Source organism: Erinaceus europaeus, chromosome 14 (assembly GCF_950295315.1).
Source record: "Erinaceus europaeus chromosome 14, mEriEur2.1, whole genome shotgun sequence".
Classification (NCBI taxonomy): Eukaryota; Metazoa; Chordata; class Mammalia; order Eulipotyphla; family Erinaceidae; genus Erinaceus; species Erinaceus europaeus.
Window position 1 is genome coordinate 18,353,594 of NC_080175.1, and position 23,977 is coordinate 18,377,570.

General features: G+C 37.2%; 1 protein-coding gene across 13 annotated transcripts in view; it reads right to left on the minus strand.

Annotated features, from left to right (window-relative positions):
- The window catches only part of ADD3 (adducin 3), a 144,743-nt gene that overhangs the window by 76,676 nt on the left and 44,090 nt on the right, over positions 1–23,977 (minus strand). For 2 of the 13 annotated variants that reach the window (XM_060171359.1, XM_060171361.1), the window contains exon 3: positions 12,155–12,300. The exons of the other annotated variants lie outside the window; for them this stretch is intronic. The gene's annotated coding sequence lies outside the window, so the exon portion shown is untranslated. The remainder of the gene's footprint in view (positions 1–12,154; positions 12,301–23,977) is intronic. 13 annotated transcript variants of the gene reach the window in all.

Genomic DNA, 23,977 nt, shown 5'->3' on the forward strand with positions numbered 1-23,977 from the left:
TGTACTTTAACGTATGGCTTTAAAGTTTCACAGATTACACATAATACTAAGGTAAATTAATATTGTCATTAGCTTGCAGCTTATAGAGACCTGTATAATATAAGCTACAGGAATGCTACAGTATAAATGCAAACCATAGTTTTGTGTCACCTGCATTTCAAATTCACCCAAATCTTTCAACTTACATGGTACTAAAAGAAATGCAAAGCGATTTATATCTTTTCTTGGAACAATGCTTGTCCTTACACTGCGCTAACCAATGACTTAGAAGTAATTAACACAAACTATTTTGAAGCTAAACTATAATTTGCCACCACATCTTCATGGAAGGAGGCAAAAGAATGTCCTAGGTAATGCCAAGGTTAGTAAACAAAGACAGAATCAACCTGGCACAGGTATACCATATCCTACAGACTTAAATTCCTAAGGTTTCAAGTACAAACCTGAAAGCTTTAATGGGAGAAGGGGGGGGGGGCACACACAAATGATTATAAGCATTATGTTTGAAAGGCACTAAATTCTCAACTTTATTGTCTCAGGAAGATGTAGATACACAGAAAATAAAGTCACTTTCATGGTTTGAAGAAAAGTGGGTTAATCTGACAGAAAAAAATGAAAAGAATGCCATATTAAATTGCTGAGAACAGAACACCCATTTTGATCAGGTTACTATTAAAGTGAAGAGATCATGAGGTTAACTAGCATTTAAAACGTTTTTACAGTGAGCTACACATAATAACAAATCTCACCTTTATGAATAATGCAAGAGCATTAGTTACAATATACACTATGTGATAACCAGAGTAAAAAAAAATCTACAACAGTGAGTATGGTAGGAATTTTTATGTAAATTCCTTACTCTAAAGATTACTTCCCAGGTTCTTTTAAACAGTAATCTCCCTGCATTTAGTGTATAATGCTGGGTGGGATATAGCCAACTTTTTAAAAGCACATTATTTTACATCAACTAAAATTTATCTGTATTTTATATTCATGAGTTCACATCTACAGTTCCTAAGCTCTGATGAAAAAGAAAAAAAAAAAAACTCTTACATTTCAAAATGATAAACTTGAGACTTAAACCTGGAGTAGAAATTAACAAAACAAGTATGTTTGGGCAGTGGATACGTAGGTTCCTCAATATTTAGTGACTAAGAAAAATAAAACAATCAACCCTCGTGAGAACTTTCTCAGACTGGATTTTTTTTTTCTTTTTTTTAGAAACAGGTGACCAGACCAATACCAAAACCAGGTAGAAGGCAGAAAAGGGGGAGCTAAGGAAGCAGTTGGAGAGACAAGGAGCTGAGAATGAGCCAGATAAGGGGGATCAAGTAACTGACAGCAGCATGAGGCCGGCACACCCACAGGGAGCTATGTGGTTTATTTCAAGGGGTGGAGCACTGGGAGAGCAAGTGGGTTTAACAATTTTAGTGTGTTTAACTGAAAGTCTGTGCAATCCTCAAATGGGAGCAAAAAAAGGAGGGTGCTTCTCCAATAGAGAAAAGTTGGGATGTAATTAATCACTTAAAAACAGATCAAACAAAAAACTCATTTGGACTTTGGTGGTGGGCACAGTGACTTACATACACACAAATGAATGTGAACATATACCTCCCAAATCATGTAATTTTGTAAACCAATGCTAACACACTAATAATAAAAAACTATTTAAAATAAATGCTACTCTAGCTAAACATAAAACAAAATGGAGAAACTATGGCTACTGTCACCAGCTAGAGGACATGCATGTGGACTAAGTGAAAGCATGAGAATCTTCAAAATAAGTGGGCATACATCTCTGAATCTATCATATTTGAAAATAGATGGAATTCAAGGTGAGTGTGCTAAGTTAAATAAGTAAGGTCATGAAAGACAAATCATCAGATAGTTTGACTCACGTGATGCAAATAACTGAAGCAAATTGGCAAACAGTTATAACCAAATTCAGAGGGAATAGGGAAGAGATGTGGAGAGAATGGGGAGAGGGCTTTTGGTGTAATGGTAGTGGCTGTGGTGAATCTTATACATACGTATGGGTGTGGTACATCTATAGGTTTATATATTTAATATTGTAAACCAATGTTAAATCAATCAGAAATAATAAAATTTAATAATTAAAGCATGTTATCAAACAGAAAGTGCAGTGTCTTATAAAATGAAAAACTGAGAACTCTAAAGAAAAGCAATATAAATTCCACATAAAAGTTCAGACCTGCTTAACTTACTGTCACAATGAAACTTTTTGTCCTGTGGATTATGCTATCCTTCAAACAACAGAATCCCAAAAAGCATACTGATAGGAGTTTTAAAGTATAAAGGTCACTTTAACTTTCAACTTGGCAATTCATAGAAATAATTCTAAATGGCTGAATTTTTAAAACTTCAAGATAAGCAGGACTGTGACATCCCCCCAACACCCCCTCCCCCCAATCTAAAACAGTTCTCAACCTCTTACACTGATTCCTACTGGTCCAATATAGTAAATGCTGTTTTCATTAAAAGAAGGGGAAAAGTGCAAAGGACTACCTTTGGTGTTGTTGTTTTTTTAACTTTAAAAATAATGAAAATGGGAAGCTACAAGATAATGTCCTTTTTATTACTGCACTTTTTAATCATGTGGTTAGAAACTACTGAAAGGATTTTGGAAAGGCTTTCTGCCAGAAGCAAATCACTTTCTTTCATTTCATATTTAGTGAGGCGGGGCAGTAGCGACATAGTGGTAGAGAAAACATGTTACAATTTCAAACTAAGTAGTTATTTATTACCTTTACTTCACCCCCAAAAACAAGTTAAAGGAAAAAGAACAAAATAAAACCAAGATATGTCAGGGTTTTTTCCAGATTACTACATAATCAGATCTTTTTACTCTTCTAAGCAGTTAAGAACACCTTCTTATAGGAACAGAGTAATAACACTGTACATTCACCAAGTGTTACCATTATCACAACACAGAAGTCAAGTTGAAATGCTCCTGATAAAATTAGTTAAGTACTTGTGCTGTTAACACATTCAAAAGAAGTCAGTAAGTTTCAGCTTTAACATACTGCATATTGATTCACAGACTTTTAAAATAAAAAGTAATGTCTAGCTAGTCCTCTGAGGAATCTAAAAATGCAAATTCTTAGTATAAAGTTATTATACAAGGAACAGAGATCATTAAGAAATGCTCACTGGCTGAGCAAGTTGTGGTCTATATACACAATGGAATACTACTCAGCTGTAAAAAATGGTGACTTCACCGTTTTCAGCCGATCTTGGATGGACCTTGAAAAAATCATGTTGAATGAAATAAGTCAGAAACAGAAGGATGAATATGGGATGATCTCACTCTCAGGCAGAAGTTGAAAAACAAGATCAGAAAAGAAAACACAAGTAGAACCTGAAATGGAATTGGCATATTGCCCCCAAGTAAAAGACTCTGGGGTGGGTGGGTGGGGAGAATACAGGTCCATGAAGGATGATAAATGACATAGTGGGGTTGTATTGTTAAATGGGAAACTGGGGAATGTTATGCATGTACAAACTATTGTACTTACTGTTGAATGTAAAACATTAATTCCCCAATAAAGAAATAAATTTAAAAAAAAATGCTCACTAGGACTTTGTGAGAACTATAGTGGTTATCACTGAGAAGGTGGGGGCATAGAACTTTGGTGGTGGGTGTGGTGTGGAACTACACCCTGTAATCTTATATTCTAAATCACTATTAATCACACATAAAAAATGGCTTAGGGGCTAGGTGTGGCACACCTGCTTGAGTATACATGTTATAATGTGCAAGGACCCAGGGTTCTATCTCCCCCTTCTCAATTTCTGGCTGTCTCTATGCAATAAATAAATAAAGATAATATTTTTTTTTCCTCCTCCAGGGTTATTGCTGGGCTCGGTGCCTGCACCATGAATCCACCGCTCCTGGAGGCCATTTTTCCCCCCTTTTGTTGCCCTTGTCGTAGCTTCGTTGTGGTTGTTATTATTATTGCCCTTGTTGACGCAATTCGTTGTTGGATAGGACAGAGAAATGGAGAGAGGAGGGGAAGACAGAGAAGGGGAGAGAAAGATAGACACCTGCAGACCTGCTTCACCGCCTGTGAAGCGACTCCCCTGCAGGTGGGGAGCCGGGGGCTCAAACCGGGATCCTTACGCAGGTCCCTGCGCTTTGCGCCACATGCGCTTAACCCACTGCGCCACCGCCCGACCCCCGATAATATTTTTTTTAATATTTGAAAATACTCATACTCAAAAACATTAGACACTTAACTATATCACAAAGTAAATTACTTGAAATTTATGAAAAAAATTTCTAATCATGGGACCAGGTGGTAGCACACCTGGTTGAACACGTTACAATGCACAAGGACCCAGGTTCGAGCCCCTGGCTCCCATCTGCAAGGGGAAAGCTTTGCAAGTAGTGAAGCAGTGTTGCAGGTGTCTCTCTCTCTCTCTCCCCCTTTTCAACTTCTGGCTCTCTTATCTAGCAAATAAAGATAATAAAAAAATTAAAAAAAAAATTCTAATCGGAACCACCTCCCCAGATCCCTGCCCCACTAGGGAAGACAGAGACAGGCTGGGAGTATGGATCAACCAGTCATCACCCATATTCAGCAAGAAAGCAATTTAAGAAGCCAGAGCTTCCACTTTCTGCACTCCATAATGACCCTGGGTCCATGCTCCCTGAGAGTTAAAAGAATAGGAAAGCTATCAGAGGAGGGAATGGGCTATGGAGTTCTGGTGGTGGGAATTGTGTGGACTTTTACCCCTCTTGTCCTATGATCTTGTCAGTGTTCCCATTTTATAAATAAAAACTTAAAATTTTTTTTTAATCATCATGGTTAACTTACCACAGTAAGATGAATCCGAACAACAACAAAAAAAATGTTTCTAGGTCTTCTGAAAATGATTTGTTCAATATTGTGTTAAAAAAAAAAATTGCTTTTGGAGTAGGGCACCAAAGTAAAAATCTCTGGGAAGAGAGTGAGGGTGGAGCTTAGCATCACCGGGGTAGGGGGTGGGGATGGGATGGGACACAGTTTTTTGGTGGTGGGAATGGTGTTTATGTACACTCCTATTAACTTGTAGTAATATAAATCACTATTTAATTAATATGAGAAAGGTGTGGAATGTCAACCCTTCAGCCTCATTATTCTGGTGAGATCTTTCTTTTCAAAGGATTCTCTAATTCCATTTGAGGTGGCTCACTTCCTAACAAAGTCCCAAAACCTAGATATAGACAAGGTCCCATGAGATAGGGTATATGTTCACATGTATCCATAAATTAGGGCAAAATAAATACCTGAAAGCCAAAGTGCACAATAGTCTATAGTGAGTCAGTATATGCAGCAAGCAAGTAGAAAGATCTAGAAAGACACCATAAGGTTATAATGAAATAGTGTCTACTTAGACCTAGATACCTTCCTCACCTACTTCCTATTATACTTCCTTCAGTCACTCCAAAGTTAACCTTATCAAAGTAAGGACTGTAAAAGCTGAGTAAGGACAAGAGACTGGCATACTTTACAATGACTCTTTAGTGACTATCAGGCCACCTTATCAGCTGGGGCCCTAGTTGGGGAGTCCCGAGATTCCCAAACAGACATGATGGGTCTAACCTTCAAATAAATCCCTCTCTCCATTGTTACTGGTCACCTCTATCAGGAACAACAAAACAGATCCCTTTGTGGGCTCCCACTGGACCTTGCCCTCAACATGGATCAAAAACGGTAGAGAATGTTCCATCCTCCAAAGGGAGGCTGGACAACATACTCTATCTTCCACCTGAGGAAGATGGGTTCTGAAATTGGGGCAGCTTGGAACGTTCCTACTTATGACCACAGAATGTGAGCTCAGATCTACAGGGATGCAGAGGTCACATAGGCTCCTAAGCTGAATATGGGCCCCAGATCACATCAATTCGATGGGGTTTACAGTCAACAATATTTATATACTTTTCTCATATTTAGGAACTTTGCTGATCTAGCTTTCTAGCCTTTTTTCCAGCCATGACATCATCTCACCAGACAATAACTTGGATCCACCAAGTTATTATCAGAAAACAAAAAAACCAGAATAATCATAGGCCCTTTGGAATATAACTAAAATAGGCCTACTATCTACAAAATGGAGACCCCCCACATTTTCATCTGCAATATTCCTACCTTTAGGTTCAAGACTAGTCAACAATTTGTCTGGCTTTGTATGTTAACTCTTTTTTCATCCACCAGTTTCCAGATGCTACCATGATGCCAACTGAACTTCCCTGGGCAGATAACCCCAACATGTGTCCTGGAGCCCTGCTCCCCAGAGCCCTGTCCCACTAGGGAAAGAGAGAGACAGGCTGGGAGTATGGATCGACCTGTCAATGCCCATGTTTATTTTGGAAGCAATTACAGAAGCCAGACCTTCCACCTTCTGCACCCCATAATGACCCTGGATCCATACTCCCAGAGGGATAAAGAATAGGAAAGCTATTTCGGGAGGGGATGGGATATGGATTCTGGTGGTGGGAATTGTGTGGAGTTATACACCTCTTATCCTAAATTTCTGTCAGTGTTTCCTTTTTATAAATAAAAAATTTTAAATCAGAGTCAAATTTTTTTTACAAGAAGTGAATTATAGATCCCCATAGCCATTCTTAAGTACACATAAGACCAGAAACTGGAGAAGGAAAACAACAACAACAACAACAACAAAACCCAGAAACTAGAAAGGCCATACCCTCAGTTAAAAGGTACACAAAGAAAAAAAAAATACACCAACAATGGTAATTAAAACAAACAAACAAACAGAATACCAAACAGTCCTTCTTTCTCTTTTCCCAGAATGTTGAGAGGTTGAGAGCAAGGAAAAAGTAAACTCCTGAGATTCTAACAATAGGCCTATCCTCCCAAGAATCTGTGATTTGAATGTATATACCAGTATTGCGGAAAACTAACTCCAAGTCAAAAGAGTAATAATATAAAGTTGGTTAGAATTCTAGACAACTGGCAAAAGGAAACGTAAATCCTGTCTCAAGAAAGATGTCCTTAGACTTCTTATAGATAAAATCATGCCAAATTCAAAGTTACAAAGCACACAAGTAAACAAAACATATTAAAGTCAGCAGAAACATAGCTGACCTTGACACCTCCCTAGAACTGCAAACAATGGAGTGAGATAAAAAAAACATTTTTACAATGTTCAAAATCCTTAAAGACAGACTTAGAATTCAGAGAATACTGTAAGAAAAACCAATAGGTCTGAATAACTACTGGAAATAACAACTGAAGACACACAATGTATGGATTACAGAGCACACCAGCCTCAAATGGAAACACGGAGAAACAGAAATGGAGTATGTAAGACAGGTGAAGAGGCACAGAGAATAAAGAAGTCAAATACACTTGAGTCTCTAAAGAGAAAAACAGAGAAGCCAGAGGCAAGATTATATTGAAGATTTTCCAGAGTTTTAGAGACGAATCACTCTCGAAAGACTGACAATCACACCTGGCGGAAATTTCAAAAAAAAAATAAAATGTCGGGGGTGGGGGTAACTCAGAGGGTTAAGTGCACATGGTGCAAAGTGCCAAGGACTGGGCTAAGTTTCCCAGTTCCAGAACCCCGGCTCCCCACCTGGGAGCAGTGGATTTGTAGTGCAGGCACCAAGCCCCAGGAATAACACTGGAGACACACACAAAAAAAAAAAAAGAGAGAAAAAGCAAATGTCTTGAAGACACAGAAATATTTTCAGAGTGCTGAGAAAAGTTAGATTGTTAGGTTAAAAATGTGTATGAAAATAACTTTTCTTTTTCTTATCTTTTTTGCCACCAGGGTTGTCATTTGGATTCTATGGCAGATGACTCTACCACTCTAAGTAGTCTTGTTTTCTTCCTGTTCTAGTTTAAATAGAGGAGGAGATACAAAGAGAGGAGAGACATAGCAGCACTACTCCACTGCTTATGAAGCTCTGCCCTGCAGCACTCCAGTGTGGTGGCAGAGGGCTAGAACCTGGGTCTCAAATGGTAATGTGTATACTCTTCCAGGGAGCCAACTCCCTACCCTCTCTGGAGAGTTCATAAAAAAAAAACTCATTAAGAAAAGATGAATTTCAGAAAGATTATAGTGGAAGAACTAAAATGGAAGATGAACAAAGGAATTTGTAAACTGAGTTACACTGTAAACTGGGGGGGGGTTGTTTTAAAACAGGCAAATGGCATAAAATGTGTTAGCAATTTTTCAACTGCCTAATCCTTTAAAGGTTTTGCTCCTAAGAAATAAAAGCTCAGCTGGTATATGAACACTAATGATGTGTGTTCACTTCTTGAAGCACTGTCCCAAAAAAGTGTATCTGTAAAAATGAGAATTTATATAAGACAGTAATAGTAATAAAAAATGTACGAATCAAAATACACAATCTTTATAAAGTAACTTAAAGATATAGAGACATAACTCTTAGCAGAAAGCTTTAAAAAAAATTTTTTTTTAATTATCTTTATTTATTGGATAGAAACAGCCAGAAATTGAGAGATAGAGAAACACCTGCAGCCCTGTTTCACCACTTGCAAAGCTTTCCCCCTGCCCCAGTTCAATCCCTGGTACCCCCATCCCTACTACTCTCCATCCCCAGAGTCCTTTGCTTTGATGCAATACACCCACTCAATTCAAGTTGACTTTACTTTGTGTTTCTCTTTTATGTTCTTGTTTCTCAAGTTCTGCCTGCGAATGAGGTCATTCCCATATTAATCCTTCTCTTTCTGGCTTATCTCACTTAATATGATTCCTTCAAGCTCCATCCAAGATGAGGTGAAGGTGAATTTATCATTCTTAATTAACTGAGTAGTACTCCACTGTGTATAATACCACCACTTTCTTAGCCATGCACCTGTGTTTGGACACCTAGGTTGCTTCTGGGTTTGGGCTACTACCAATTGTGCTGCTGTGAACATAGGTACACAGATCTTTGTGGATGGGTCTGTATCCTTAGAAGAGGAGTTGCTGGGTCATATACTAGACCCATTTCTAGCAGTCCTTGAGTTCTCCAGACTGCTCTCCAAGGTGTTAGACCAATTTACATTCCCACCAGCAGTGCAGAAGGGTTCCTTGACCCCCCACAACCTCTCCAACATTTGTTGTTACTGTTCTTTCTGATGTATAGCATTCTCACAGAACTGAAGTGGTATCTTTATTTGCATGTCTCTGATAATGTGTAACTTTTAACGTTTTTTCATATGTATGTTTGTTGGATCTCTTCCTTGGTGAATGTCCTCTCCCTACTTTTGGATGAGGCTTTTTTGTTGTTGAATTTGATGAGCTCTTTTATATATTTTGATTATTTGCCTTTTGTCTAATGTATGGCTGTAAAGATCTCCCATTCTGTGGGAGTCTCTTTAAGAGATATGGTTCTTTGCTATGCAGAAACTTTTCAATATGATGTCCTATTGGTTTATTTCTGTTTTTGTTGTCCGTGCAACTGGATTTGAGTCACTGAAGACACCTCTAGACTGAAAAAGGATTCTGCCAGTTTTTCTCTAGAAATCTGATTATTTTAAATCCTTGATCCCTTTGGAGTTTACTTTTGTGTTTGGTGAAATGTAGTGGCTTAGTTTCATTCTACTGCATGCTTCAACCCAACTTTTTCCCAACACAATTTGTTGAAAAGACTCTCTCCACTTAATATTTTGGGCTCCTTTGTTAAAAATCAGATTGTCTATAGGAGTGGGGACTCTCCTTAAGTTTGTATGAATTTTCTCTAGGTACCTCAGTTTCCTGTTCTTAAAACCTAAGATCAGATTACTGCTGTGTTACACCAATGAAAGTGACTATTACTGAGTAAGTCAATCTATAACCCCCTGCCCTGCTCACTATCTATACTATGAGGAGGACAGCAGCATTATCTTTGTCTACACAGTTTATGGCTCCTTTGGCTAGACTTTACCATCTGTAACACTGGTGTCATCTTTCTAAATACCACTCAACTGGCTTAATATCTTTTCACTTGTCATATTATATAATGGGTTTTTGGTAGTAAGAGACACTTATATACTGAGAAATAAACATTGTGTCCCCGCAGAGCTGGGTTTCAAGACTGTCAGAATCTAGCAAAAAGACCTTAAATAAATCGGCTAGTCCAATTTCTCTTCACTTGTTAAAAAAACTCAGAGCTGCTTAAGGCCACTATCTATTGTCACTCAGAATGTTTTCTTCCTGACTTTAGTCCAGTACTCTTTCCACTCAAGAAAAGAATACTGAAAGTTGGAATCATTTCTCCTATGGAACACGTGATTGTATATTCTCTGCATCATCAATGAAATAGTCTACTTGAACTCACATAAGATCATTGAAAAACATTTTCAAGCTATCTGTTCAAATGTCAAGAAAGGAATTTCAAGGTATATGAGCAAATTAATATCTAACATCATTGTATAAACGTTGAATGAAAGAAGAGCTAGGTAATTAGTGTTCTGGTGGTAAACAAAGATTGTTAGGATAGCAAAAAGAAATAATACCCTGAGTTTACTCTAAATCCTTGAGAGATTAAAATAGTTGAATTGTTGGCATACAGAGAAAGTACTTGATTCTTTGTAAAGGAATTACAGCATGTGCATAAGAAATCAAACTAATTCAGCTATAGCATTAGTCTAAAATATTAAAATGTTCTTGGGACTTTATTTTAAAATTTTATTTAGAGAGAATTTTGTGTTATTAATTTTTTTAAAATACATACCTTGCATTGAATTCACTTTGCCTATAACCTAGTATTTTAACTATTGTTAACATTCTCATCTGGGCATATATCCAACTTCCTGCTCCCTGAAACACTGTGATAAACTTTAATATGTTAGGAAAATAGAAAAATTAAATGAACAGGAGGAAAAGCAAACAGATTTTCATACAAACTACAGGATACAGCTGTGATCTGTCAAGTTCACAGGACTATCTCCTAAGCTAACAGCATAGTTATAGGACTTTCCTTAGCTGAAAAGGAAGTAACAATCTAAAAAATATAAATGTTCCCAAGGCCCATTTTTATTCATTTCATTCCACATTTACAGAATCTACTCACCCTTTGACCAAGCCTGTGCAATACACCCAAACGGTTTTGATGAAGTGTTAATGATGTCTAAGGATGGCAAGTATCTTGAGTCCAACCCTTTAGCTATAATGTTTTCAAAAAGAGAAAAAGAGGGCTGAATGGTGGTGCACTTGGTTGAGTGCACATGTTACAATTCACAAGGACCTGGGTTCAAGCCCCTGGTCCCCACCTGCAGGGGGAAAGATTTGCGAGTGGTGAAGCAGTGCTGCAGGCGTCTCTCTCCCTACCTCTGGCCCTTGCTCTTTCTCTCCCTCTCTCTCTCCATTTCTGATGTTCTCTATCCAATAAATAAAAATAATTTTAAAAAATTAAAGAAAGAAAGAGAGAAAGAAAGAAAGGAGACGAGAAGGAAGATAAAAAACTTTCCATCATTTATGGAGGAGTGTTTAATGATTTACGTTACAGTTGTTGACACATGGGTAGTTAGTTTCTCATCTGCCAGTGAAAGGTATCTGGTTGTACTCTTCTGAAGATGTAACAAGAATGACAAAACCACACTTGGATTTCAAGAAATACATACTTGTATAGACAGTCTTTAATTTATAATGTATGATATTTCTATAATATCAAAATATAATAAAAACTATTTAAGTTCCTTTTTAAATACTTAACAAAATACTAGATGGGCTTACAAATATGACACTTAACCTAGGGCCAAGACAATGGATGTAGAAAGTGGGAACTTCTTAATGGACCTAACATGTGATTTATAAAAACCTAGTATGTGTGTGATTTACAAGCCGTAATTTAAAGAGTTCAGACCAAGGAGAAACGCAGCAAGAGGATAATTTAGACAGTTGAAGCAGCATGTGCAGAAGTAAGGGTACACTTTTGGGGCCAGTGATAATTAACAGAGTATGGCAGATCCTACAGTTTCTTGAGAGAGGGTTAGTAATTTTAAAAAGAGAGGTCTTAAAGTGAATTAGCAGGAAATCATATTCCAAATGGTAAATAAATAAGACACAATAGTGAAATGGGTATGTTTAGAGGAGAGTTAGTGGTAAGCACTTTAAACAAAAATAAACAACAAACACTATAGAATGACTTCAAAATACTACTACTTTTAATTGCTTCATTTTCCCAACTTACCTTTTAAATCAAGTGGAGAGGAGCATAGCAGTGTTCAGATAAAATTCTATCACCATAGATCTGTTATACTAAAACAGTGCTAACTCTCAAACAGGAAGTCACCATCTTGTCAATCAGATGGTGCACATTAGAAATAACAAGATCCGCTGTATGGAAAAAGCAATAAAAAAGATGTGTAATAGAGAGGAGTTCTTAGCATGTTGCTCTTTCCCTCCCACAGCAGGCTTCACAAGTTTAGAACAGCTGGGAAATTTCCTCTGCACAGGAAAAGGATGACTTCTTAATATTAGAGTGGAAGTGACAAAAACTGACTATGTCACACAGAAAAAAAGGTGTTTCCTGAAGAAAACAAAGCACTGCATTTACTAATACACAGGAGGAGGGGGTAAAGCAAAATGCAAACATGCAGCAAGCAGAAAAAAAAATCTTTATCAAGAGATAAAGGAGAAAAATAATCAAATCAAAGAATGTTTTGTGGTAGAAAAGTTTTTCTCAGTGGAATAATTATTTTGTCCCAGTGGGTTATCTCAAATACACTTAAAGGAAATGATAAGAACATATCTGTATCTCACTCTCAGACATGGATTTAATCCATGCTTCTTTAATGAATTATCTAATTTTAACTTTTCCTCCACAAACATACAAAAAAAGGACCCAGGTTTAATCACTTTTTTTTTATCACTTGCTCTTACAGCTCAGATTATTATTATTATTATTATTCTTTTTTTACCGTAGCGAATGACCATCTTCTGGGAAGTACAGGTTTTGAACCTGAAAACTCTGTCTGTCTCCTAGTCCACAGAAAGAGCCATTAGCCCAGCCAGATCTCACTCAGATTATTTTAAAGAACTGATGTTTGAATGGTTTATTCCTTTTCTTCCATCTGCTGTTTAAGTAAATTACACAAATTTTTAACAAGCATATTCTTTGATTTAACAAAATTCTTTGAGCACCTATCTACAGTAGATAACATTTTTCATGTTGAAGATACTAAAGAGAACATTTTCTTTGTCCTAAAGGAGATCATGTTATTCACAATTGTGAATGATTTGTTTAAAAAAATTATTCATAAAGATATGTAGAAGACTCACAGACACATGAAAATAAACTCAACATCACTTATTAGGGAAAATCAAACCAAAACCAAAAGAATGTGCCATTAAATGCTAGTAAAAACCTAAATCAAAAAGACTGGAAACAAGTGCTGGCAAGGCTGTGGTGAAAAGGAAGAATTTTGGTAAAACTTTTGGTTGTGGAATGTAAACTCCTGTGGAAAATGGTATGAAGACCATTACAATCCTGCAGTCTTACTCCTAGGCATCTATCCAAAGGACATGGAAACACTAATTTGAAGGCTGTATCCACTCTGTACTATTCACAATAGTCAAAATATAGACCTAAGTGTGCATTGACAGATGAATGGGGGGGGGGGTGGGACTATGAGATATGTACTAACAGTAATACTATTCTGTCGTTAAGAGGTGAAACTATGCTTTCTGGGCTAAAATAGATGGAGCCAGAGGTGATTATGCTAAGTGAAATAAGTGAGGAAGTGAAAGACAATTTCTGGGACTTCCAGAGGTATGGCTATGGAATAGGAGCCAGTTCAGATTGTGCTCCTGATAAAATAGGAAAAAAAAATATATACCTGAAAACTCAACAAACTACAACTAGGATTTCTTCAGAAACTCACCAAGCCACAGCCACTAAATTGTGAATGTTACTACAATTTCATCCTGAAACTCCCTGGGTAGACAACCTCACCAATGTGTTCCAGAACCTCATCTCTCCAGAGCCCCACTGCTACTAGGGAAAGATAGAAACAGGCTGAGGGTATGGATCAACCTGTCAACACCCATGTCCAGTAGAGAAGCAATTACAGAAGCCAGACCTTCCACCTTCTGCACCCCATCAATAATTTCAGTTCATATTCCCATAGGGGTAAATGTTAGTGGAAGATGACCAGAGGGCTTTGAACTCCAATTTCATCAGGACCCAGAAGAGGAAAAATGACACTCTGAAGTAGTAGGTGTGACTTGGAAAGAAAAAGAAGGCAGGACCACAGGGGAAAAAATGGATATATATATATATCCCCAGATAGTTATAGAAAAAATATAGTCAACCCATATCTGTGATCTTGGGAGAACTAATGCAGTTTCCAATGGAGGCAATGGAGACACAGAACTCTGTTGGTGGGAAAAGTGTAGAATTATACCCCCGATGTCTTATAATTTTGTAAATCAATTATTTAAATCACTAAAAAATTTTTTTAAAAGAAAGGCAATTACTGGATAATTTCATTCATCTGTGGAATATAAATTAACTGAAACAAAATAAATGGATCCCTCTGTCCTTCTGTATCTCATCTGAAGAAGTCAGCTTGAAGCAGTGAAGCCTGGATAACAACAAGAGCAACAAAGAGAAGGGACCAGGCAATACTAAAGTTGTATTTCTAGGAACAATTGAATTAGCCCAAATCAGTATGTTTTGGTTCTCAATGGAAAGAATATTGGCGAAATCACTAATTAAAATATAGGGAGTATTAATATTGTACAAATGAAGGCAACAGAAGCCAAAAAACAAAGTCCTATATAAAGTAAAATATAGTCTCTTTAAATTCCATACTTTTTAGTTCAGTTTATTTAAGAAGCAATTTTAAATCAACTTGTCAAAACAAAATAGAATAAATTTTCCACCCATGAAAAGATCATTCTGTGCTTAAAGTATTAATTAAATAATGTGAAGTACTAGGTTTAATATAGTCATCATGGATGAAAATGGGAGGAGCGCCTAGGTGACAGCACTATTTTGGTGTCTGTCACTCTTTAAACATAAAAAGTACCATAGCAGTACCACATTTGTGCAAGACCTTAGGTATCTGTATATCCCCTAATACCACATTATACAAAATTGTAAGTGGATTTATAAAATTCAAGAGCTCCCATTAAGCAAAAATATTTGATAGGACAGAAACTGAAAGGGATAAGGGGAGATAAGAGTGGGAGAGAGAGATACACTTGTAGCAGTGCTTCCCCACCCATGAGGCTTCCCCCCTGTAGATGGGAACTGGGGAGTCTGAACCTGAACCCTTGCACATGTTAATGTATGCTGTCAAACAGGCTTGCCATCTGACCCCAAGAGTGCCCATTTGGTCCCCTTTTTAGAGAATACACTATTTTAAAACTTGCATCTAGAAAATTTGTTAATCCCTAGTTTATAAATCCTTGTCCCTATCCAGTTCACTGTACCCAAATCCTTCTATCAGATTTTTAAAATATTTATTTTAATTTTTTACTATCTTTATTTATTTATTGGGTAGAGACAGCCAGAAATTGAGAGGAGGAGGGGAGAGAGAGAGAGACAGGGAGACTCCTGCAGCCCTGCTTCACCACTTGCAAAGCTTTCCCCCTGCAGGTGGGAACCAGAGGCTTGAACCCGGGTCCTTATGCACTGTAATGTGTGCGCTCAACTAGGTGAGCCACCACCTGGCCCCCAAAAAATATATATATATTTTTTAACTTGACAGGACAGAGAAATAGAGAAGGGAAGAGGAAACACAGAGATAGACATCTGCAGCACTGCTTCACTGCTTGTGAAGCTTCCCCCTTGCAGGTGAAGATGCCGATCAGATTTTAGGGTAACTTCCAGGTTGCTTTCATCTTACAGATGAGTCATGAGTAATTTTTCTATAATTATATTATGTATCACAATATTCACTATACTTAATTTTTAGAATATAGCTTTCCCTGTGCAGTGAATATTCTCAATGCTTTGAGTATGTTCCACGAGCATGACTCAAGGAATGTAGTTGGTAGTAGTTTGATCTACTATTAAAATACATAATGAAAAAATAGTACACACAAAAAATAACATACACAAATAAAAACAATACCATTTCTAAGTTGACATATCATTTATCACAGTGTATTATCTTTAACCAAATTCAATTAAAGTCATAAAAAGTAATGATTCTATGCACAATTCAGCCCATGTTACAAAGAATATTTCCCAAGCTTTCAAAATAACTTTCTCTTATTGATGACTAAAGTACTATCTAGTGGCAAAACCAAAAAAAAGAATTGGTTAAGTAAAAATTCTTCCATCAGCTTTTCAAATGAAGGAGAATTTTCCAGAGCAACTATTAAAGAAAATGCCTGGCCATTATTTTTGGATGTTATAACATTCTTACATCTTCAATGTAAAGAAAAGTTTGCTGCCATAGTATGCATTTAGAGAAGTGTGCTGTAGGGCAGAAGAGGTTAGTAAGTGGAGAATAGGTCAAGAAAAATAGCTTTGCTTAACAGATTTCCTAACAAATAAGTTCAAAATCACTACATTAACCATAACTCTTATCAGTGAAGTCATCGGAAGGGTTTGCAAACCAGAGGAACTCTTGAGGAAATCATTGGGACCTGTTAATAACCCTGTGTTTCCTTATACCACTGACCACAGGAATCCAAGCCACGTTCTAATAAAGACATAGGTCTGGAATGAACCAAAATAATCTAATTATAATTCCATTTTACTGTTAACATAAATATTACCCAAACAAACCTTTGGAGGTTGAATCCAAAGAGTTTACTACTACCTCTAAATGGAAGGTGGACTATAAAATAACTTCATTCAATTTCATCTGGAAGGGGTGTTGGCTAAGGATCTTGGGACTTACATTTATGACAGAGGCTTTAAATCCAATACGTTTGTCATATCTATTCAGTGTTGACAGAAAAACTTCATTTGTCTGTTGCTTATTTCCTTCTATTAACTCTTGTTCAGACCACATTAACACTCTAAACCACAAAGTTGATTTTTCACTTACTACTCCAAGTCCTAAAATTATTTTACAAAAATAATGGAGTTGTTTTTCTTTGTTTTTTCATTTCTTCACCCACCCCACCCCCCACAAAGGGATCTCCTTCTAGGTCTACTATTATTTATGATGGGGTAAAACCTAATCATTTTATTCCCAATTTAAAAAAGGTAAACACTAATTTTTAACTGCTTCTAGCTTTCACTAGCACTTTTCTATTTTTTTTTTTTATAAATATGACTATTTAAGTCAAAAACATGAGCATGGGAGAAACTAATTCCTTAGAAAATACACCACTCACTTTAGGGCTTAGTATTTGTGGCTCATGAGAGCTCTCATTTGAATTAAAACAGTTCTGGATTAAGGCTTCCCCTCCAAGTGGAAACTGTTAACTCAAGGAGGGTGCCAGTTATGTAGTAAGTCATTTCTTTGGGATCTTGGTACATGATGGTGGGAAAGGACCTAAGTTGGAGGGTGAATGCTTTGCAGATGATGGGGCCAACAGCTATATCATAATCTGTTTCTTCCCTGACCCACCCTCAACACACACAATAAAGTTTTGTCGTGTTTAAAAAAAAAAAAAGTGAGAAGGGAGAAGATAGATTAGCAACAGCAACAGCACCGCCATCACCACCACCTGGGATACCAATGTATAAAGCCCTGGGTTCTAGCCTGACACATAGGAGGATGCAATGAGGGAGCTCCATGGATGGTGGAACGGTGCTGTGGTCTGCCTATCTCTTCTACTTTTTTGGATCAAGTATAAGCCAGAGTCAAGTATAAGCAATTTCATCTCTTCCAGGTTGATGTTTTCATTTTTTTTTTTTCAGAGACTAAGACACAAAATGGGAGAAATGACATAAGATCCTTTGTCATTCCTTGGTGCCAGAACATTCCCATGTGGTGCCAACAAAAAGTGGGTCATGTGCATGACAAAGGCATGTACCCAGAAAGGTGAGCTGTCTAGGCTGTTTTCTGCCTCCCTTCCTCACAGACCTAAATAAGCTACATTGAGGGGGGGAAATGGCCTGGGGAGACTACTCCACACTGGTATCTGAACATGTGTGAGGCACAGGATTCATTCCCTGGTGCTCCGTAAAACACAGAATGAGATAACACTTGGATAGTGATGTGATTTGGGACCAATGTCTTTGCTGATTTATAAAAATCTGTTTGGAACTCAACACTTCGGATCATAAACTCATTCGTATATATGCTACCACAAGTCAATTTGTTTATTTAGGTCAAGCAATTTCATGGATTTACCATTATTGTCTCTTTATATTAAGAAAATTGGCATAATGAGCTTTAATCTCAGGGAGTAAAATGAATACACACCATACAACAAAGTCTAGATGAGAAAAATATTGTGTAATTTATCTGAAATACAATTTCATATCTATTGTTTTATTTTATGTTCAAAACACCCCCCAATTTTTTAAAAATATCTTTTAAGTATTTATTTTTGAGAGAGATGTAGAGAAAGACACAGAGAGAAACACCAGAGCACTGCTCAGCTCTGGCTTATGGTGGTGCAGGGGATTAAACCTGGGACTTTGGAGCCTCAGGCACGAGAGTCTCTTTGCATAACCATTATGCTATCTACCCCCTCGTAACTCGAAAAAATTTATCACTAACAAAGATTAAAATCAATGCACTGAGGGAGCTCCATGGATGGCTAAATAGTGCTGTGGTTTGTCTGTCTGTCTCTTTTCTTTTGATGCAGGAACACAGACAATGAGTGATAGAATTAGGATGAAAATTCAACTCCTCTTTACTCTCAAGTAAACTGCCATACTTCATTTAATTTTTATTTTACCCATTATTTTAATCTGTCTTTTTCTTAAATTTAAATACAAAAAACAAGCCACTGACATTGAGAATATTTAGAGTATGGACCTTAAATTATACCATTACCCCAATAATATGTAGTAAACCTTCACTTAACATCATAAATAGGTTCTTGAAAACTATGGGGGAGTTGGGCGGTGGCACACCTAGAAGATTCATGAGTGGTAACGCAAGTTCTCTTTCTCCCTTTCTATCTGTCCCTACCATATTTATCTCTGTCCTGTCTAATAAGGAAGAAATGAAGGATGGAAGGAAGGAACGAAGGAAGGGAGGAAGGGGAAAAACAGAAAAGAAAAAATAGCTTTTAAAAAAAAGGCTGCCAGGAGTAGTGGATTTGTTGTGCAGGCACTGAGCCCCAGTGATAACCTTGGTGGCAATGAAAAATTAAAGTATGGACTTGAAATGAAATATAAGGCAGACCCTCATCTTTTTCTCAATCTTCTCATGTTCAGGTCACTGTGGGGTTTGGACCTTCTCCCTCTGTGTGGATTTTCTCCGGGGATTCCTGTTTCTTCCCACAGCGCAAGGGTATGCATGTTAGGATTACCAGTAAGACTCTGTGAAGGTCACAGTGTGGTTCCTGTCTTGTGCTTGAGTTGCTGGTATAGACTCTCTAGCAATGTGATCCTGAAGTGAAATAAGTACTCAATATAATTTATTACTTAAAATTAGAATATATGGTGTCTTTAGAAGTCTGTTAATATTTTTGTAATAAGTATTTCATAGGAGCATCCTCTTATTTAAACTATAAGAAGAGAACAAGAAAAATATACAGGGAGTTGGGCGGTAGCACAGTGGGTTAAGCACAGGTGGCACAAAGCGCAAGGACAGGAGTAGGGATCCCGGTTCGAGCTCCCAGCTCCCCACCTGCAGGGGAGTCACTTCACAGGTGGTGAAGCGTGTCTGCAAGTGTCTTATCTTTCTCTTGCTCTCTCTGTCTGCCCCTCCTCTCTTCATTTCTCTCTGTCCCACCCAACAACGACAACATCAATAACAATAATAAAGCAACAAGGGCAATAAAAGGGAATAAATAAATATTTTAAAAAAGAAGAATAAAGAAAAACATACATAGAAAGCACCACATAGAAAGGGGTTTGAGGTGGTCTGGGAGGTGGTGCAGTGGATAATGTGTTGGATTCTCAAACTATGAGGTCCCGAGTTCAATTCCCAGCAGCACATGTACCAGAGTGATGTCTGGTTCTTTCTCTTTCTCCTTCTATCCCTCTCATTAATAAATAAATAAAATATTTTTAAAAGGGGGGGTTTGAGTTGCAGACTAGCTCACAAGAAAGAACAACAGTTCAGCTAAATAAGCCCAGTATCACCCAGCTTCACATCTACTCTGCTATTTATGGCACCTTCCTTCAACAGCTCTGTAGACCTCCTCCAACAGCTTTGTCCAGTACAGCAGCCTGTGGCCCTGGTCCACTCTCAAGGCCCTGCTTCACACGTATTGCACAATGCTTTGCAGCTGCAAAAGACCATTCTGCTCCCAAGGGTTCCACTCTGTTCCCTCTTCTGTTATCACTTAGTTCACATCATACTGCACTGGGAGATAATAAGCTACATTGGGAGAAATCTATAAAGACACAAAACTTTAAGACAGAGTGAGCAGGGGTGGGCTGACCCCAAATCTTGGCACTTTAATGTCATGGCTGCTTGTCCCCATAACTTTGTAACAGCAGGAAAGGGGGAATCAGTTATAATCCATGTGGGAACTGCAGTTGTAGCATGAAAGCAGACATTCTGGAATTCAGTTTCCATGGCAACTACCATTGGGTTAGAGCCAGGGAGAAGAGTTCTATTTACCCAGTCTATGATATACCTTCAGTCTCAAACATCTGGTTTGGGAGAATGTCACTGTAACAGACAGTCAGGCACATCTGACTAAGAACCCCACACTTTCTCAAAATACAACCTCCTAGCAACAACCTTCACAGAGAACCAAACAATGGGAACACAGAAAAAAATAACCCACGATATTGGACCAAGACAGAACATAAAAAAAAAAAACCCTCAAATTTTACAAAGCTATCTTCTTAAAGGTTTCAAAGCTCCAGTGCTAAGGATGCTCACCAAGTTTTTTATAAAACTTCAACAAAGTCAAAAAAAAGCATAAATGAAATCGCAACATGAGAGAAATACAGAATACAGGGTGAAAGAAAGGAATACAGGAACTAGGGGGCCAGGTGGTACACCTGGTTAAGTGCAAACATTTCTACGTGCAAGATTCAAGCCCCTGGTCCCCACCTGCAGGGGGAAGGCTTCACATGTGGTGAAGCAGTGCTGTGGGTGTCTCTCTAGCTCTCTTTCTCCCTTTCTATCCCCCTTTCCTCATAATTTCTCTCTGTCCTATTAAATTAAATAAATAAAGTTTTTAAAGAAACCATTTTAAAAATAAGAATACAGGCACTGATCTACAAAAATAGTAAAGGGATCCAAGACAGAAAAAAGACAAGCTGAAGGTCAAAATGGTGAGCTGGAGGAAAGGAAAGAAAGCTATGGAGTAGGCTAGGGTGTCAGAATGATGATCATGAAAAACAATTCTCATGCCTGAGGCTCTGAGCTCCCAGGTTCAATCCCAAGAGTACCACCATAAACTAGAGCTGGGCAGTGCTTTGGAAAACAACAACTATGAGGTGTTATCAAGAGCATCAATATTTGCATTATTGGGGTGCAGAGGGAGAAGAGAGAAAGAAGGGACATAAATTTTATATTAAGAAATAATGGCTAATAATTTCTCTTAATTGTGGAAGGAGACAGAGCCTCATATCCAGGGAACTCTTAAGAGCACCAAGAAAAATCCAAACCTAAGCCCACCAAGGCACATAATAACTAAAATAGCAAGCATCAAAGATAAAGAATGTTAAAAGCACCTAGACAAAAGCAAAAAGCCACCTATAAAGAAACTCTCACAAGACTGTCAACTGATTCCTTTACATAAAGACTTGCAAGGAGTGACAGGACACATTCAAAACTAAATGGAAAGACTTCCAGCTGAAAACACTCTATCCAGCTAGGCTACTAATCATATTTGAAGGAATGAAGGTTTTTCAAAAGAGCAACAGTTAAAGAAATTTACAACCCCATGCCATTCCTACAAGAAATACAACAGAGATGTAATAAAAGGAAAATACTGAATGCAAATAAATAAATATAGAAGCAAAAGCAAGGAAACAAGCAAAGTAAATGAACACAAGACTTTGGTCTCTGCAGAACTGAACTTCTCAAGAGCTCTGGGGTGGGGAGTGTAGGTTGCAAAGGTGTATGGGATGTAATGGACTTTGGTAGAGGTATATTAGCGGCTTAGTGGGAGACAAAATGTGGCAAACATACTGCAGAAATGGAAATTGAATTTAGTTCTGTTAAACAGTTACCTGGAACCAAAACTATTATTAAAACACATATATATGCATGTATAGATGATATCTTGAGAAATGATCATCGGAAAGTGAAGAGCTTTGTTATACCTCATTACAATTTACCACACACACAAAAAATTCACATTAAAGCAAGCAGAAACTGGCATAATTTAAGTTCACAACTTTGATATGACTCAGTATCCTATTACTACTGAACTGAATTTGAAAATGTAGAAAACTCATTTGATTATTGAGTTTATTTCTCCCTTCCGCTATGATTTTATGCTCTCAGTTATGTAGATTATATTTACTGTACTACTGAGAACCTATATTTGCTCAATAAAAAAACAAGTCTATCATTTTCATTGTGTTTATACAACTATTCCCAAAAGTTTTTTTTTCAAATTCTAAAACATATTTTTTCCACTTTAGAAGAGATTCTTGAATATTTCATTGTTTTTAATTCAATATAATGTTATACTTCCTTAAAAGAATAAAGCTGTTTCAACACTGTAAACGAAGGTTTCTTTAAGATCTAATGAAATTCTTCAATCCAACTGTACAACAACTTTGTCATTGAAAGGGCACTTAGTTCTTATGATAATTGTGTTAACTTGATTGACCAGAATTAAATATTATTTCTAGGTGTGTCTGTTAGAGCATATCTGGATGAAATTAAAATGTGAATTAGTAAATTTAGTTAAGTATATGGACATCTCCACTGTGAATAGGCATTGTTTATTCCATTGAAAGCCTGCTTAAAACAAAAGGCAAAAGGAATTTGTTTTTCTGCCTTACTTTTCTGAGCTGGGACTTCTCATCTTATCTCCAGCCCTTAGGTTGGGACTCATAGAATCAATTTTCCTGGTTTCCAGGACTTTGACTCAAACTGAATTATACCATGAGCTTTACTGGGTCTCCAGTTTACAGCTGGCAAACTATGAGAGTTTTCAACCTCCATAACCATTTAAGTAGATTCATAATGTTTAATTAATAATATACCATGTCAAATCATCACCACTCTCCTACTCCAGGCCGTTTTCATTATTCTAAACAGAAACTCTAAAGAACTCCCACTTCTTGCTCCCTTCAGTGGCTGGCAACCACTATTATATTTCCTGCGTTTTAGGCATTTGCCCATTATATACAGACCTAGAAGTAGGGTCTTCCAATATTTGTTTTTCATATATGGCTTACTCCTCACAGCAAATTTCCAAGGGTAAGTCAAGTTATTACATGTATTGGAAATTTATTCCTCCTAAAGACTGAGTAATATTTGAGTGCTTGTATATACCACATTTTCCTTATGCTTTATCAATAGACAATTAGGTCACTGCTACCTTTTCGTTTCTGTGAATGTTACTACAATAAACAATGATATACCCATATCTGTTTAAGTACCCTTTTTCAATTTTGAGGGTATTTATATAGAAACAGAATTGCTGAATTATATAGTAACACTATTTTTTATTGAGAGGTTAATGGTTTACAGTGCAGTTGTTGGTACATGAGTACAATTTCTCATCTTGCCATAAGTAACACTATTTATGACTTTAAGAATCTCCAAACTTGAGTCCTAGAAGTGGCTTGGTGGATAGAACATTGGACTATTGAACAAGAGGCCCTAAGTTCAATCCCCAGCATCACATGTGCCAGAGTGATGTTCTGATTCTTTTTTCTCATTAATGAACCTATAAAGATAAAATAAAAGTAAAGAATCTCCCAACTGTTTTCCCCAGCAGCTGTATCATTTTACTTCCCATCAGCAATCTCCAATTTCTTCACATCCTCACCAGCATT